The sequence below is a fragment of the Lactuca sativa genome, chromosome 4 (assembly GCF_002870075.4).
Source record: "Lactuca sativa cultivar Salinas chromosome 4, Lsat_Salinas_v11, whole genome shotgun sequence".
Classification (NCBI taxonomy): Eukaryota; Viridiplantae; Streptophyta; class Magnoliopsida; order Asterales; family Asteraceae; genus Lactuca; species Lactuca sativa.
The window spans coordinates 209,304,703-209,322,080 of NC_056626.2; positions in this window are offsets into that span (position 1 = coordinate 209,304,703).

A 17,378-nucleotide genomic window follows, 5' to 3' on the forward strand; every position below is an offset into this window, starting at 1 on the left:
CGGCAAAAAATGCACGACACCGGGAGACGTAAATAGTGCATTTACGATGGAGGACTTTGTAGCCTAAGAAATCTAAACAACAGTTGTAGTATACGTTAAACCGAGAACATACAAAAAAAGAATGCCCAAATCTGACTTTGTATGAGCAAGTTATGAATTTTCTAAGATTTGGCATAGTAGTGTACGACCCGAAACTCAAATTTTAGATCGAGCGGTTTTAGCCTACGTGACCTAAATGAGAGTTGAATATCTCATTAATAGGAACTCAACAATAAAAAGATAGACGAAAACGAAGTCCGTATGAAGGAGTTACGAATTCTTCGCGGTCATTTACTAGTCTAATCTCCTCCTACTGTTAAATTTATGATCGGTCAAGAATTAGCTGGCGAGTCAAAATGAAAGTTGTAGATCTTATTTTTACCTATGCGTGGATATAAAGAACGTTGAAAACGGAACTCGTATGCGAAAGTTATGAATTTTTTAAAATCAGCTGATTTCCACCCTATGTGCGATGCCACGTGTTAGCATCAGGCTCAGACTTGGAGCCCATGTTGGCTCACGACGTGAGTAACCCTCCAACCCCCTATAAATAAGAGGTGAAACCCTCTTCATTCCTCACACCTCCCATCACTTCCCTCTCTCTCTCTCTCTCTAGAACCTCTCTCTAACCCCGAAACCCCCCAAAAAGCCTAGGGAACCTCCCTAGCACGAGGTGGTAGCCTCGGAGCTCCCGATGACTCCGAGAAGAAGAGCCATTCAGCTCGGGAACGTTACTCCAGCGGAGCCCGGTTTTGGGAAAAACCCGCTGTAAATGAGCTATGTCTAACATATCTTTAGTATAACTTATGTTTTAATATAGTAATGTTATTAGGACCTTATAATAAGTATTTAGACTATTATTGTGAGTTATATAAGTGTCGTTATAATGTCTTTTTAACCACTCGGGATACAGGGAATCCGGTTTGGAGGGCCGCTTGGGTTGCTGGATTCAGAAGTCCTATATGCCAAAATGATCCCGCCCTCCGGTATTCTATTTCTGGCCCCTGTCTATACATGGTGGGTGAAGAGTATTGTTTAACGCTTGTATAATAGTAATAATAGCTAGACTATTAATTAGTCTCGTCAAATATTAGACTAAACTCTAGTGGTAATGATGCTAGGTTTTGTCCGAGGGAGTGCATAGTTACTTTCATCTTACACATAGATATGAAGTATTTTATATAAATTACGTGCCATGTGTGTATACTGTCTAAATACTTGCTGTCTATGTTAGATGAAACGTTTTATACAAGTTTTAAATGATCTAAACTGTATATGAATTTTATATCTACAAAATGTGTTGGGTAAAACATGGGTAGATTAGAGGTGAGATAAATGATGAGCTATGAAAGATGAGATAAATGATGAGCAATGAAAGATGAGACGAATGATGTGCGATAATATATGAGTGATAAAATATGGTGCATAGCGATGAACTAAGTGATGAACCAAAGCGATGAGCTAAAACGATGAGCCAAAGCAATGATCCAAAACGATGAGCCAAAGCCATGAGCCAAAACGATGAGCCAAAGCGATGAGCCAAAACGATGAGCCAAACGATGACCCAAGCGATGACCCTGTCATCTAGCAGAGTAGGGATGGAAACCACAGACTATTCTAGACAATCTAGTGGAACACTAACAGGCTCACAAATTGTAGGTGTTGTGAACGATGTGTTCACTCGGTGTACTCTAAAAACCCATTGACAGGTATTGCGAGTGGACTCTTGAAAACGATACTGTCAATAAATGAGATAAACCCTGGCCACTATGTAGAGTGCTGATTGCTTAGGATACTCCTTAGGAATGAATGAACGAGGAATAGCTGAATCTTAGGGTAGATCCTTAAGAGTAAAGAAGATAATGTGGATGGGTAATTGGGTTGATTGTTTGATGTTTAACATAATAATTATATTATTGTGGGTTGAAAACCCTATGTACTCACCAGGTTTCCCAACCTGACCCACTCAAGCTTATTTGTATCACAGGTGTCCATATGAAGCTACTTTACACTGAGGGATTTAAAAGAAATGTAGATTACTAGTGTAAATGAATATAAGTTCTGTGTATGCTTATGTTTCTGTATTGACGATGACATCCCAAATGTTTTAAAGTGGATAAAAATATTTTTCTTTGGAAATGCTTTGATAATGTATTTATCATGTTTTACTGGGAACAAATTCCGCAACATTTTTATTAAAAGAGGTACTCTGATTTTTATAAAGTATAAAAAAGTCGGTATTTTATGGCCGTGAAAATGGGGATGTCACAAATAGTTATTACAAATTTGTTATCAAAATGGTTCTACATCAGAGTATCTCGGTACACAAAGTCATAAAAAATGAGGAGCTGTACGATCACGCCTTTTCCTTCCGGCGATCATCCGAGGTATCTAAAACTAAAACTGAAATTGTAAGCCTGAAGCTTAATGAGTTCCCTCAAAATACCGATAGATATAAAATAATACACATAATAACAGCATGTAATGGGTCCACAGCTCTACAGACCGGATTACCCCCTGGGCCCATAGTGTTAGTCAGGCTTGCCTTCCGGGCCCACAACTCACATTTGGCTTGCCTCCGAGCCCACAACGTAAGTTTGGTTTGCTTTCGAACCCACAACTTATGACTGGATTGCCCCCTTCAGTCCTAAGACTGAAATATAACTGATTAGCATCAGCGCGAGTCTGGAATGCTCCCCTAGCCCTCAACTCACAACTGGAATGCTCCAATACCCTCAAGTTCTTAGTACGAGTCTGGCATACCACTCGGTCCTCAACTCGTATTTGGTATGCTAATGAGTCTTCTGTATGAGTCCGGTATGCCTTCTCGGCTCTCAGCTCATATCTGGCATACTCCAGGTTTTGTTGGTCACCGCACGAAGCCGTGTAACCTCAACCCTACCCACACAACGTGTCTACATATACAACTAATTACACATACATATAATCAAATGGTAACACAGCCAGTCCTACAGGTCTACCAAACTGGCATAACAAACTAGCATGTATAACTATCTCATACTCAACACATCATCAACTACTTGGATATCAAATCCAATGGGTCGGAATTGGTGCCTTCGACCCCTTAGTATAGTGAGGATAACTCACCTCGCGAGTAGTGCTGAAATAAACTGGAAGTCTCCGATCAGTGTCTCACCGAAAATCCAGCACTATCCAAAATAATAAATACTAAGTCAATACATGGGATATCAATCTTGACTAAGGGTCCATATAATCCATTTTGTCTTTTCTCTCTATTGGGCCAAGGCCCAATGCCCAATCCATGCTCTTAAACGTGCATATATCCAAAGCTCATTAATGGCCTAATTTTCCCAATTGGGCCCAACTTCCTAATTAGGCCTTATTATAGGATCCCTTATCAAAAATGGCCTAACCTTAATTATTCAGAGATTCCAGCAAGGCCTAAGTCCAATTAGTCCAAAAGCGGCCCAATCCTGAAGCCCAATTTGTCAAAAGTCCAATAGAGGGTGTACGTGGGGCGTACTTGTAACAGCTCAAATTTTCAAATAAAATTTTCATTTAAAACAAAACGTCATTATTCGACAAAAGAGTTGTATTCCAAGTTTATTGCAAAAGTATAAATAATAAATCTCCAAGATCTTCAACAATGGCAGTGTGTACGTGTCACGCCGGCGCCTTTCCACGGTTATCACTAGTACCTGAAAAACATAAACACAACTAGTAAGCATAAATGCTTAGTGAGTTCCCCAGTATACGACTTACCCACATACGCCTTCCGGCCCGGACCTTTCGGTCCACATAACATTGCCTTCCGGCCCGTAACATAATCGCCTTCCGGCCCATAACATATCGCCTTCCGGCCCGTATTAAATTGCCTTCCGGCCCATAGTATTTTGCCTTCCGGCCCATAATAGTATAAAACATAACACATGTAACATAAAGCACATAACACATAAGTCATACATCATACCATTCTTTCTATCACATAAAGTCTCGCCTTCCGGCCCGTATAAGCATACATCACATATAAGCATACATCACATATAAAGCATCTACCTCTCTAGACATAGCATAAATATAATACATACGACCTTCCGGTCTCACAGTCAAACCCTTCCGGGTAAAGTATAGTGAGAAGACTCACCTCATAGTATGCAAGCTATAAACCCTTTGAGCCACTCGCACTCGATCCGCTAATCCGCAGGTTCCCTATAATACCACATACCTTTATTAATGATCTTATCAAACAAGACAATTGACCCTACTAAGTTACATACAGGTCAACGGTCAATCTTGACCGGACTCGTCGAGTGAAAAGGGCAACTCGGCGAGTATAGACACCCCGACTCCACTCGCCGAGTCTAAAGGACGACTCGATGAGTTCTAGTAGATCTTCAAGCTATTCGCCGAGTCTGAAGAACAACTCGGCGAGTCCTAGTGAATCTTCAAGCTACTCGCCGAGTCTGAAGAACAACTCGGCGAGTCCTCGCCATGCAGTCAATCCGCTGCCTCCTGTATTTCGCATGATTTCGAAGTATATAGATATGGGGCTTCCTGGACTTCCACATATACTATTACAGGGGTTTTTAAACACTTGTAACAACACTAATAATCTAACAATTCCTTAAATGGGTTTCCTAAACCCTAATTTCGCATACAACGTAAAAGCTACAGATTATGATCCGAAGATTACCTGGAAACGTGTTCCCTGTGTCCCCAACCTCCAGTACTCGACTCCTTGGACTTCCTTTGATCACCACCTTGCCTCTCCTTGTCTAACAATCTCTTCAACCTTCCTCTAGCCCTCACTCTTGCTCCAGATGCCCACAAACTCCCAAGGTATCTTCAATCGGCCAAAAGACGCGACATGACGGCCATAAGATCATTATATACGATTCAGAATCAAAACGGCTAGGGTTCAGCTGAACAGCGTCGACTCGCCGAGTCCCTTATTGGACTCGTCGAGTCTAGTCGCGTATCTGCGACCAAGACCATGGCCCTACTCGGCGAGTCGTGCACCAACTCGCCGAGTCCCCTCCTAAATGAGCCCCAAAAATAATTTAAAGAACTACCTGAAATTCCGGGCTGTTACAACTCTCCCCCACTAGAACTAGACTTCGCCCTCGAAGTCTCATTCTGCGAATAACTCCGGATGTTGCTCCCGCATTTCTCTTTCCGGCTCCCACGTCATCTCCGATCCCTTCCGATGTTGCCACTGAACCAACACCAGAGGTATTTCCTTGTTCCGTAGAACCTTGATCTTCCGATCCCTGATAGCTACTGGTCTCTCGGCGTAATTCAGACTCGCATCTACCTGAATATCTTCTAACGGAACCACTGCTGCCTCATCGGCTATACACTTCCTCAGTTGTGATACGTGGAAGGTATTGTGAATCTGACTCAGCTCCGCTGGCAACTCCAACCGATAAGCTACCCGACCTACCCTTGCAATTACCCGAAATGGACCTATGAACCGGGGCCCCAATTTGCCCCTCTTCCTGAACCGGATCACCCCTTTCCAAGGAGAAACCTTTAGGAGAACGAAGTCGCCGACCTGGAATTCGAGCTCGGACCGGCGTCTGTCCGCATAACTCTTCTGTCGGCTCTGGGCGGTCAACAACCTCTGCCTCACTCGTTGGATCTGTTCGGTCGTTTGAAGTACGATCTCTGTACTGCCCATCACTCTCTGTCCCACTTCTCCCCAGCAAATGGGAGTCCGACACCTCCTACCATACAACAACTCAAAAGGTGGCATACCAATGCTCGAATGATGGCTGTTGTTGTAGGAAAACTCAGCCAGCGGCAGATGCGCATCCCAGCTACCCCTGAAGTCTAACACACACGCTCTAAGCATATCTTCCAATGTCTGGATCGTCCGCTCGCTTTGACCGTCGGTCTGGGGATGGTATGCGGTACTAAAATGCAGTTTAGTACCCAACTCCTCATGGAATTTCTTCCAAAACCTGGAAGTGAAACGTACATCGCGGTCCGAAACAATCGAGGTCGGCACTCCATGCCGAGATACTATCTCTCTCACGTATAACTCTGCCAACTTCTCTGCTGATGAACTTTCGCTAATGGCAAGGAAGTGTGCACTCTTTGTTAGCCTATCCACAATCACCCAAATTGCATCGACTCCCCTGGCAGTTTTCGGCAATTTGGTGATGAAATCCATCGTGATCTGATCCCACTTCCACTCAGGAACCTCCAAGGGTTGCAACTTACCGTGCGGTCTCTGGTGCTCGGCCTTAACCCTACGGCAGGTCAAACACCTCTCAACGGACCAGGCAACGTCTCTCTTCATGCAAGGCCACCAGTACTCCTTTTTCAAATCCAAATACATTTTCGTAGCACCGGGATGGATCGAGAATTTCGATCTGTGTGCCTCCTCCATCAAAGTAACACGCGTACCGCCCACGAATGGTACCCAGATCCGACCTCGAAATGTCAGAAGTCCCCGCCCATCCGTAACGAACTCTGAAATCAACCCGACGACCCGCTCCTGTTTCTGCATCCCAGACTCCACGACCTCGGCCTGTGCCCCACGAATAGCATCTAATACCGGAGTCATCACCGTCAATCTTAAACACACGTCCCGCAATGGAGTACTCTCCGCCCTACGACTCAATGCATCAGCTACCACATTAGCCTTGCCTGGGTGGTATAGGATCTCACAGTCATAATCCTTAACCACGTCTAACCATCTCCTCTGACGCATGTTTAGGTTGGGTTGATCCATCAAATACTTCAAACTCTTATGGTCTGTGTATATGGTACAACGAACCCCGTACAGGTAGTGACGCCAAATTTTGAGGGCGAACACTACTGCCCCCAACTCTAAGTCATGCGTGGGATATCTCGCTTCGTGAGGCTTCAGCTGCCTCGATGCATAGGCTATCACATGGCCCCTCTGCATCAACACTGCACCCAGTCCTGAAATCGACGCGTCGCAATATACGACAAAGTCCTCCATCCCCTCCGGGAGAGCTAATACTGGTGCTTCGCACAGCCTCTGACGAAGTGTCTCGAAGGAAGTCTGCTGCTCGGGTCCCCATGAGAATGTAACACCCTTTCGGGTCAATTTGGTAAGTGGCACCGCGATCTTGGAGAAGTCCTTAATGAACCTTCGATAGTACCCCGCCAACCCAAGGAAACTCCTGATCTCCGAAGGTGACTTCGGTGCCCCCCAACTCATCACCGCTTCCACCTTGGCCGGATCGACCAATATCCCTGCCTGATTTACAACGTGCCCTAGAAATTGAACTTCCCGCAACCAGAAGTCACATTTGGAGAATTTTGCATATAGCTTCTCCGACCTCAGTGCCTCAAGGACCTCCCTCAAATGTCCCTCATGCTGCTCCCTAGACCGCGAATACACCAGAATGTCGTCGATGAATACAATCACAGACCGATCCAGCATCGGCCTGCATACCCTGTTCATGAGATCCATAAACACTGCTGGGGCATTGGTGAGCCCAAAAGGCATCACCAAGAACTCGTAATGCCCATACCGCGTCCTAAAGGCTGTCTTCTGGACGTCCTCATCCCGCACTCTTACCTGATGGTACCCTGATCTCAAATCAATCTTGGAAAACCAAGATGCCCCTTGCAACTGATCGAATAGATCATCGATCCTCGGTAACGGATAGCGGTTCTTGACTGTCACCTTGTTCAGCTCCCGGTAATCGATACACATCCGGTGTGAACCATCCTTCTTCTTGACGAACAGAATCGGTGCTCCCCACGGCGAGCTACTCGGCCGAATAAATCCCTTCCCCAACAACTCTTGAAGTTGCGAGGACAATTCTTGCATCTCTGGAGGTGCAAGACGATAAGGCACCTTTGCAATAGGCGCAGCCCCTGGAACTAGATCGATACCAAACTCCACTTGCCTCGCAGGAGGTATTCCTGGCAAATCCTCGGGAAAAACATCTGGAAACTCGCGCACCACTGGAACCTCCTTCAATGTCTTCGGTCTCTCAGAACTCTCCCGCGTATCCATCACATACGCCACAAAACCGTTACATCCCCGCTGTAGGCATTGCCTCGCCCTAGCAGCCGAACAAAAAGCTGATCCCGAACGGGTACCCTCGCCGTATACCGTAAGAACTCCCCCACTAGGGTCTCGTATAGTCACCAGCTGACGCTCGCAGTCGATAACAGCGCTGAATCGGCTCAACCAGTCCATGCCTACAATGACACAGACATCCCCCATCGCAATAGGAATGAGGTCAATCGGAAACGCGACCCCGAAGATCTCTAGCACACATCCCCGAAGAACCTCCGTAGCACAAATCACCCTCTCAGCCGCAATAGAAACGCTCAAAGGTCGACTTAACGGCTCACGACTAATGCCGATGTGCTGACTAAAAGCTAACGATACAAACGATCTACTCGCACCCGAATCAAATAACACTAGAGCAGGCATAGAGTTCACAAGGAAAGTACCTACACATTCATGAACATAAGCATAACATTTCGACCTTTAATTAAATACGCGAATGATAACATACCTGCCACAACATCGGGCGCAGCGCGGACCTCCTCCGCAGTCAGCTGAAAGGCTCTCCCGCGAGCCCTCGGGGCCTCGACCTTCGCCGGTCGGGTCTCAGTAGTCCGGGTAGTAGGTGTAGCTCCCTGACGAAGTTGCGGACACTCGGCCTTCCGATGGCCTGTCTGGTTGCAGTGAAAGCAAACCATAAACCCCTTAGGGCAATCCCTGGCAATATGTCCCTCCTTGCCACACTTGTAGCAACCACCAGCTCGACACGCCCCCTCGTGACTCTTGCCGCACTTCGCGCAAGTGCGACCCTTCGAACCTCCCATCCTCGAATCAGCGAACTTAGTCCGCTTGGCTGCCGGCTGAGACTGGGCCGGCCGTTGATCCACCTGCCGAGACTCAGCCTCCTCCCTCGCTTGAGTCTCCAACTCGATCTCGCGCTTCCTGGCGTTCGCCTGAAGCTCAGTGAAAGTACGATAGGTGGAGTTTGACACAAACTCCCGGATCTCCCTCTTCAAAACACCCAAATAGCGGCTCATCCGCGACTGCTCCGTAGATACCAGCTCGGGGCAGAACATTGCCCTCTCATGAAACTTCCGTGTGATCACTGCCACGGAATCAGTACCCTGCTTAAGGGTCAAGAACTCCTGAATCAATCGCTCCCTCTCTACCGGGGGAACGTACTCGTCCCTGAACATCTCCGTAAACCTCTCCATTGTCACCGCCGAAATCTCTGCCTGAGCGAAGTTCGCCGTCACGAACTTCCACCAATCCTTCGCTCCCAGACGGAGCTGGTTCAAGGCGAACCGTACCCTCAAGTGCTCCGGGCATGAGCAAGTATAGAAGCACCCCTCGATGTCGGCGATCCACCTCATAGCTGCAATCGGATCCTGCGTCCCATCAAATTCAGGGGGTTTCGTGTTGCTGAATTCCCTGAATAGTAATGAATCACCCCCTTGCGGCCTGGCAGCAGCCACAGCTGCGGTAGCGGCAGTAACTGCAGCTTCGGTAAGTGCGGCGTACCGCTCCTCAAACTCCTCCATCAGCATGGTCTTAATAGACCCAAACATCTCCGGGATCTCAGCCCGGACCGCCGCAGCTACCTCTTCCTGAATAATCTGACGAATCTCCTCGTCACTCGCACCGCTCGAACTCGCCCCATTGCGTGTGATAACCATGATGTCTCTGAAATACAACATAAAATCATCAGAGACTCCACCAAGTACAATTGTACTCGATACGCGCCCTACCCAGTCTCCGATTTCCAGGGATTCTTACTTGAGTCTTCCACTGATCCGGTGCCTTCGGTAGTACGGGCCCAATACTACCGACCACACCGTATCAGTATTCGTCCCAAATCTTCCTCCCCAAATCCCGAATAATGAGTACTCTACCTCTAGTATGCACTAACTACTTGCATGCTACAAAATATCTCATATAAGCAATCTCTCTAGACTAAGGCATCACAAACAGGCAATTCTGGTCCTATCATGTATACCTAGTCTTCTAGCATGCATAACAATTCATAATTCAGTGCATCACATAACATCATAAAGTATTCTGGGGATCTTTACCGTTCGGACGCTGGCTGCTCGTACACACTGTTCCATCCTTATTTTTCCGCCTTACCGTTTATAAAATGTTGTGTCCTTATTATTTAAAAAGGTTTTTCCTCAAATCCCCGGTCTGAGTTCAGTTGCACCCAAAAGTACACCCGAATCCCTCAAACCAAGGCTCTGATACCAATTGTAACAGCTCAAATTTTCAAATAAAATTTTCATTTAAAACAAAACGTCATTATTCGACAAAAGAGTTGTATTCCAAGTTTATTACAAAAGTATAAATAATAAATCTCCAAGATCTTCAACAATGGCAGTGTGTACGTGTCACGCCGGCGCCTTTCCACGGTCATCACTAGTACCTGAAAAACATAAACACAACTAGTAAGCATAAATGCTTAGTGAGTTCCCCAGTATACGACTTACCCACATACGCCTTCCGGCCCGGACCTTTCGGTCCACATAACATTGCCTTCCGGCCCGTAACATAATCGCCTTCCGGCCCATAACATATCGCCTTCCGGCCCGTATTAAATTGCCTTCCGGCCCATAGTATTTTGCCTTCCGGCCCATAATAGTATAAAACATAACACATGTAACATAACGCACATAACACATAAGTCATACATCATACCATTCTTTCTATCACATAAAGTCTCGCCTTCCGGCCCGTATAAGCATACATCACATATAAGCATACATCACATATAAAGCATCTACCTCTCTAGACATAGCATAAATATAATACATACGACCTTCCGGTCTCACAGTCAAACCCTTCCGGGTAAAGTATAGTGAGAAGACTCACCTCGTAGTATGAAAGCTATAAACCCTTTGAGCCACTCGCACTCGATCCGCTAATCCGCAGGTTCCCTATAATACCACATACCTTTATTAATGATCTTATCAAACAAGACAATTGACCCTACTAAGTTACATACAGGTCAATGGTCAATCTTGACCGGACTCGTCGAGTGAAAAGGGCAACTCGGCGAGTATAGACACCCCGACTCCACTCGCCGAGTCTAAAGGACGACTCGACGAGTTCTAGTAGATCTTCAAGCTATTCGCCGAGTCTGAAGAACAACTCGGCGAGTCCTAGTGAATCTTCAAGCTACTCGCCGAGTCTGAAGAACAACTCGGCGAGTCCTCGCCATGCAGTCAATCCGCTGCCTCCTGTATTTCGCATGATTTCGAAGTATATAGATATGGGGCTTCCTGGACTTCCACATATACTATTACAGGGGTTTTTAAACACTTGTAACAACACTAATAATCTAACAATTCCTTAAATGGGTTTCCTAAACCCTAATTTCGCATACAACGTAAAAGCTACAGATTATGATCCGAAGATTACCTGGAAACGTGTTCCCTGTGTCCCCAACCTCCAGTACTCGACTCGTTGGACTTCCTTTGATCACCACCTTGCCTCTCCTTGTCTAACAATCTCTTCAACCTTCCTCTAGCCCTCACTCTTGCTCCAGATGCCCACAAACTCCCAAGGTATCTTCAATCGGCCAAAAGACGCGACATGACGGCCATAAGATCATTATATACGATTCAGAATCGAAACGGCTAGGGTTCAGCTGAACAGCGTCGACTCGCCGAGTCCCTTATTGGACTCGTCGAGTCCAGTCGCGTATCTGCGACCAAGACCATGGCCCTACTCGGCGAGTCGTGCACCAACTCGCCGAGTCCCCTCCTAAATGAGCCCCAAAAATAATTTAAAGAACTACCTGAAATTCCGGGCTGTTACAGTACTCCTCTGGTACACAGAGCGTACTTCCATTTTATGTTGACCACCATCAGGGTGGTTGACTCAGTACGCTGGGAGTATAGAAACTACGCAGGATGTACATGAGTTTTACCAAAACTCTAATAAGTGCTTAATGGCTTAAGCACTTAAGCCCAAACATCAAATCCATTGACCAAGTATGCCTAAGAATCATAAAGTCTCGAACATTAACACTTTGGAAGTCCAGAAATTCTTAATACATGGTCTTAATCCATTAAGACCTTCCTACTCCATGCATGAGACACATTTAGCTATTGGGACATCATTTTTATCACTTAGGACCTCTTCAAGGGTCTGAAATGTAACACCGAAAATTTTCATATAAAATTTTCATTGTTAAATCACAAAATTCTCATAATACATTACACGAAAATCCACAATTATCAAATTAACAAAACACAAATCCACAACCGTTTGATTAATAATCCAGGATCCTTCAAAACATAACTCTTCATCTTGTGTGTACAATCGAGCCGTCGGCTTCCCGTGATCTTGAGAAGTACTTGAAACACATAACACATAACACGGTAAGCACGAAGCTTAGTGAGTTCCCCAAAATACCACATACAACACATATTAGCCACTCAACGCTATAACTCTGTGGACCCTCTGGTCCTAACTCTGTGGACCCTCCGGCCCTAACTCTGTGGACCTTTTGGTCCTAAGCTCGTTGGACCCTCCGGTTCAGTCTGCTTGAGCCTTCCGACCTCATAAATCGTTGGACCCTCCTGTCCGGTCTATAAACTCCGCATAGCATAATTTACAAATACATAAAGCATAGCATGTCACATACAACAGGATAGCATAATACTCAATGTAAGCACATAAGACATTCCGGTCACACATAACTACCACTCAAGGTAAAGTATAGTGACAACACTCACCTCGGATGGCGAACAGATCCTATAAATGCTGCTGGTATACTCCGGCTTCTATCACTAAGCCAAACCCACAAATAACCCTATTGAGATATAAGACAAACCTTCACATTATTAGGTCTAAATATCATCCACCAATCCGGTCCATAAATAATCTAAGCCCAATGGGCCCACCAAGGCCCAATACCAAATGGGTTCACAAAAAGTCCTCCAATGGCCCAACCAATGGCCCAATTTTCCAAATTGGGCCCAACCGTCACAGGCCTTACCCTAAAGCCCATCTAAATATTCTAGTCAGCATGACCACTCTTGGATGGCTCATCAATGGCCCAATCACCAAAGCCCAATAAAAGGCTCAACACATGACCAAAGTAGAAACTAGGGTTTCCACATAAAATGATGATTAGGGTTATGTGTTTCTCACTTAACCCATTAAGGGCTTAACCCATTAAGTCCATGATTCCACTAAGCCATCATACAATAAAATTGTCATGGGTTATAACTTCAGTCCATTGGTCCAAATGCGGGTCCCAATAGGCCCAAACCAACAAACCCTAAAATTAGGGTTTTCTAAACCCTAATTAGGGTTTCTAGCCCATAAACCATCCAACAAGCCCATATCAAGCATTTGGGATGATTAGGGTTCACTATGCCAAGGACCACCCACTGCCACCTCAGGTAGTGGTGGTCAATGGCGGCTCACGGCGGCGGCCACCACTTCACGGTGGTAGTGGGGGGTTTCCCGGCCATACAAGCACCCATTCAACCTCATAATTTCCGAAAACAATAATTATACTCAAATATAAACTCACAAACACACCCACAGCCACCTCCCATGGCAATTGGTGGCGGCGGAGGGTGGCAGAAAACACAAATGGATGGCAGCCACCACCTCATGGTGGTGGCAGTGGATTTTCGACCACAAGGAGAATACACACAAATCCGAAATGGAAACAGCAACACACACCTGCATGAAGATCACCAAATACGCCCTAACACAACCCTCGTCGTAGCGGCAGCCGGAGCTCGATAGCAGATTTGGAATAACCACAGGGCAGTGGTGGCGACGACAGCGTGTGGGGCTTGGCTCCTGGTCTCCGGCTTTGTCGGCGCTAGCATCACAGAAGAGTGCTCGGCGGTTCAAGGTCTCACCGACAGCGATCGTGGCAGACAATCCCGACTGGGCAGCGGCGGCTTGCTATTGAATTCGTCGTGCTGCTCGATGCTACTGACAACAGCTTCTCCGATGGCTGGCCATGGTCTCACCGATCATGATTTACTAGAAAGAAGAGTGGCGGCAGAAGGAGGACTCCCAACCGGCGGCGGCTCAATCGAATAGTGGTTAGGGTTTGATTCATGAACACGGGAGGGAACAAAGATCATCGGCTGATCTCTCATCCCTCCAAACTTCCATTCATTTTATCACATTCAACCCCTCCTTACCCGATTTTCTTCAAACTAAGTACAAAATTTACCTAATAACCCCCGCCCTCAGAAATCATTACAAATTGAATCCAAATTTTACAATCTGGTCCTTTCTTCCCAAAAATCTATTCAATTAAGTCCCAGTAACTTACCAATCAGCCCCTGCCTTTGAAAATATATACAAACCACTCTAGAATTTACACTTTTAACCCCCAGCTGCTTAAATCGTGACAATTAACTCCTCGAGGCCAACACCTTGCAATATTATTATTATTATTTTTATTAATATAGGGTTTCGACTTATATTAACCCTTATCTATTTATTTATTTAATATTCGGGATGTTACAACTCTCCCCCACTTAAGTTAGATTTTGTCCTCGAAATCATTCCTTACCATCCCTTACACGCCCGACATCTTGAACGGCATGGCCATAAGCCCAAGCATATCCCCGGCCGTTCCGTCCAATAGAGCTATCTTAACCAACCACATGTACATGCAACCACTAAGTTCGCTTTACCCCAAGCTGTAATCACACATCATTACCAACCTCTGTTGACTAACACTCAATAACTTAATGTATGTTGCGGTCCTTATCAAGCCGAATGAACTAACCATCCCAGGTCTAGAACATTAAATGTAAACCATACCACTCAAAATGAAATCCATTAGGGATCTAAAATCTCAGCTTACCTTAACTTTACACAGATAGGGCCAAACTCAAACTCGAGAGTCTGATTCAACAACAGAATTGGAATCTCTCAAATCCAATCTGATACTCAACTCACAACCCGTGATTTACGAATCTACGCGTACATCACTTCTCCGATTCCCACCAATGCGCCACAACCTCTAATCAATTCGAGATATAATGGATCCCAACCATCATGGAGACCACAATCTCGCCCCTGGCCCGGCCACCAGGTTCCCAAAGACTCAATTATTAGGACTACCCAAGCCTAAAACTCTTCTGCATCAAGCTCTGATCAGAGAGCACTTCATCACAATGTTCTCTCGCTGACTAGCGGGTACTACAGCTCCCCGCAGTATCACAACGACCTCTCACTGAATAGTGAGTACTACGTCTCCCCGTAGCATCACCACATCCTCTTACTGAATAGTGAGTGCTACGGCTCCCCGTAGCATCACCACAACCTCTCACTAAATAGTGAGTACTACAACTCCCCGTAGCATCACCACAACTTCTCTGCACTGAATCATTGAAGCTGCAGCTCCCCGTAGTCTTACCGCACTTACTCTTACCACTTCACAATCTCATCCTCAGGTTGAAAACATACTACGATCATTAACTCATGTTCTACGGCCCAACATAGATAGGTACACATACACCCATCCAGACTAAACATCACTACTTTGGACGACCACCGTCGTGACAAAACCTCTTTTTCTCGCCGCAATTCACATTCTTAGATAAATCTATTGATGTCAATTAGCTGAAGGGCCCCCACCGGAACCATAGACACTTGATACACCACTCGTCATCTCATAAATCAAGACTCGAAATAAACCGAAATTTAGGACATCATACCCGGATGTCTTGGCACACCATCACAGAATCTCATGATGTCTTGCCCCCACCACTGATCTCATACTCACGACATCATACTCAGATACCGCAATGTACTCTGTTGGAATCTCAAAACTGATCTTCATCTCACACATCTTAGAACTTCGAAAATCCCAATCCTCAACTTGAAAAACATGGAAATCGTCGATGACTCAGAACATGATGTCGACAATCCTATACTCCCTCCTCTGTCACTCGAACCTCTCCAAGGATATTCATACCGACTCTGAAGCTGGTTTCACGATCATCTCTTACCCATTCCAAAGAGCATAGAATAATCCATTCATCGAACCAACCACCTCGAAAAATTATTACCTACTACAAGGCCTCTACCTAACGGCCACCTGTTGTGCAGACACTCATCCTTTCTTGAACACATATGACATGGACTATCTCGCTTTGCACTTCGCCTTGACCATCAATAATCATGGTCTCAGGAATCCGCATCGCAGGTCTCTATATCCAGTTCTCTAACCGCTCTTCAACATATCTCTGATCTCCTCCAAAGCACCCGGTCCTCCCTCACTCAGGGTTCGAACCATCACTAATTGGTTCACCAACAATCTATCCCACAAACTGTTTTTTTTACCAGTAACATCGCACCTACTCTTGGAAGGTGATATGCAATGCTCAATGATCTCCCTGATGGAGTTCGAGCAACTCCAACTACCCGAATCTCAGATGAAATCCTCAGAAACTTCTCATGATGACTACCCCTAGTCATTCAGAATCTCGTATCATCCCACTATCTGACATCTCAACTGTCCAGTAGTAACTCTGACTCTTAATCTGAAATAATGAACTATCATACTCCTCATCCTCGACTCTTCAATCAATGTTCCATCACGTGGATTGTAATAAGAGTGAAGTACTCATTACCAAACTCGATACTCATCATAGATAATAAGAGCCACTGCCCGAATACCCTCTTCTTGATCGTCTGCCGCTGCAACTAATACATGCCCTACAATGCTCAAATAGGGTGTATCCTTGTCCTTAACCATCTCAGTCCCCGCTGACAACCTGCTCATGCTCTAACATTACCTCTCGGCAGACATACTGCCCAAAAACTCTGATGAAAGGTCGCCATCAATGCTAACCCGCAGGGTTCTACCCCTAAGCTCGGAAACCGAATTATCAACACCTCTTATGTTTCCCACAGGAAATGGAAATAATACCATCCATGTCACAGACGGTGACATCTCCACCATTGGCTGATTGCTCACTCATGCTGCAATCCTCCATAACTGCTATCTCTACTCATCCTTGAGTCTTGCGACTCCAACTGGCATATCACCAACAATCCCTTGGAGCTAACTCGATTTCCCTCTCTGGGGATGCTTCACTAAAACTCGTTCATCATGGCCTTCTGGCCCCAAACTCTTGCACATTTGATCTCAGCCTAGACAATCACCACGACATAACTGGTAGAACCAGGAACACTAACCGCCATGGGTCATGGTACTTGAACCATGTGGCCACCCCTCGATCTGCTATGAATCATGGTACCCGAACCATGTTATCTCTTCTCAATCCGCTACGAATCATGGTACTCGACCCATGACATCACCTCTCGATCTGCTACGAATCATGGTACTCGAACCATGAAATCA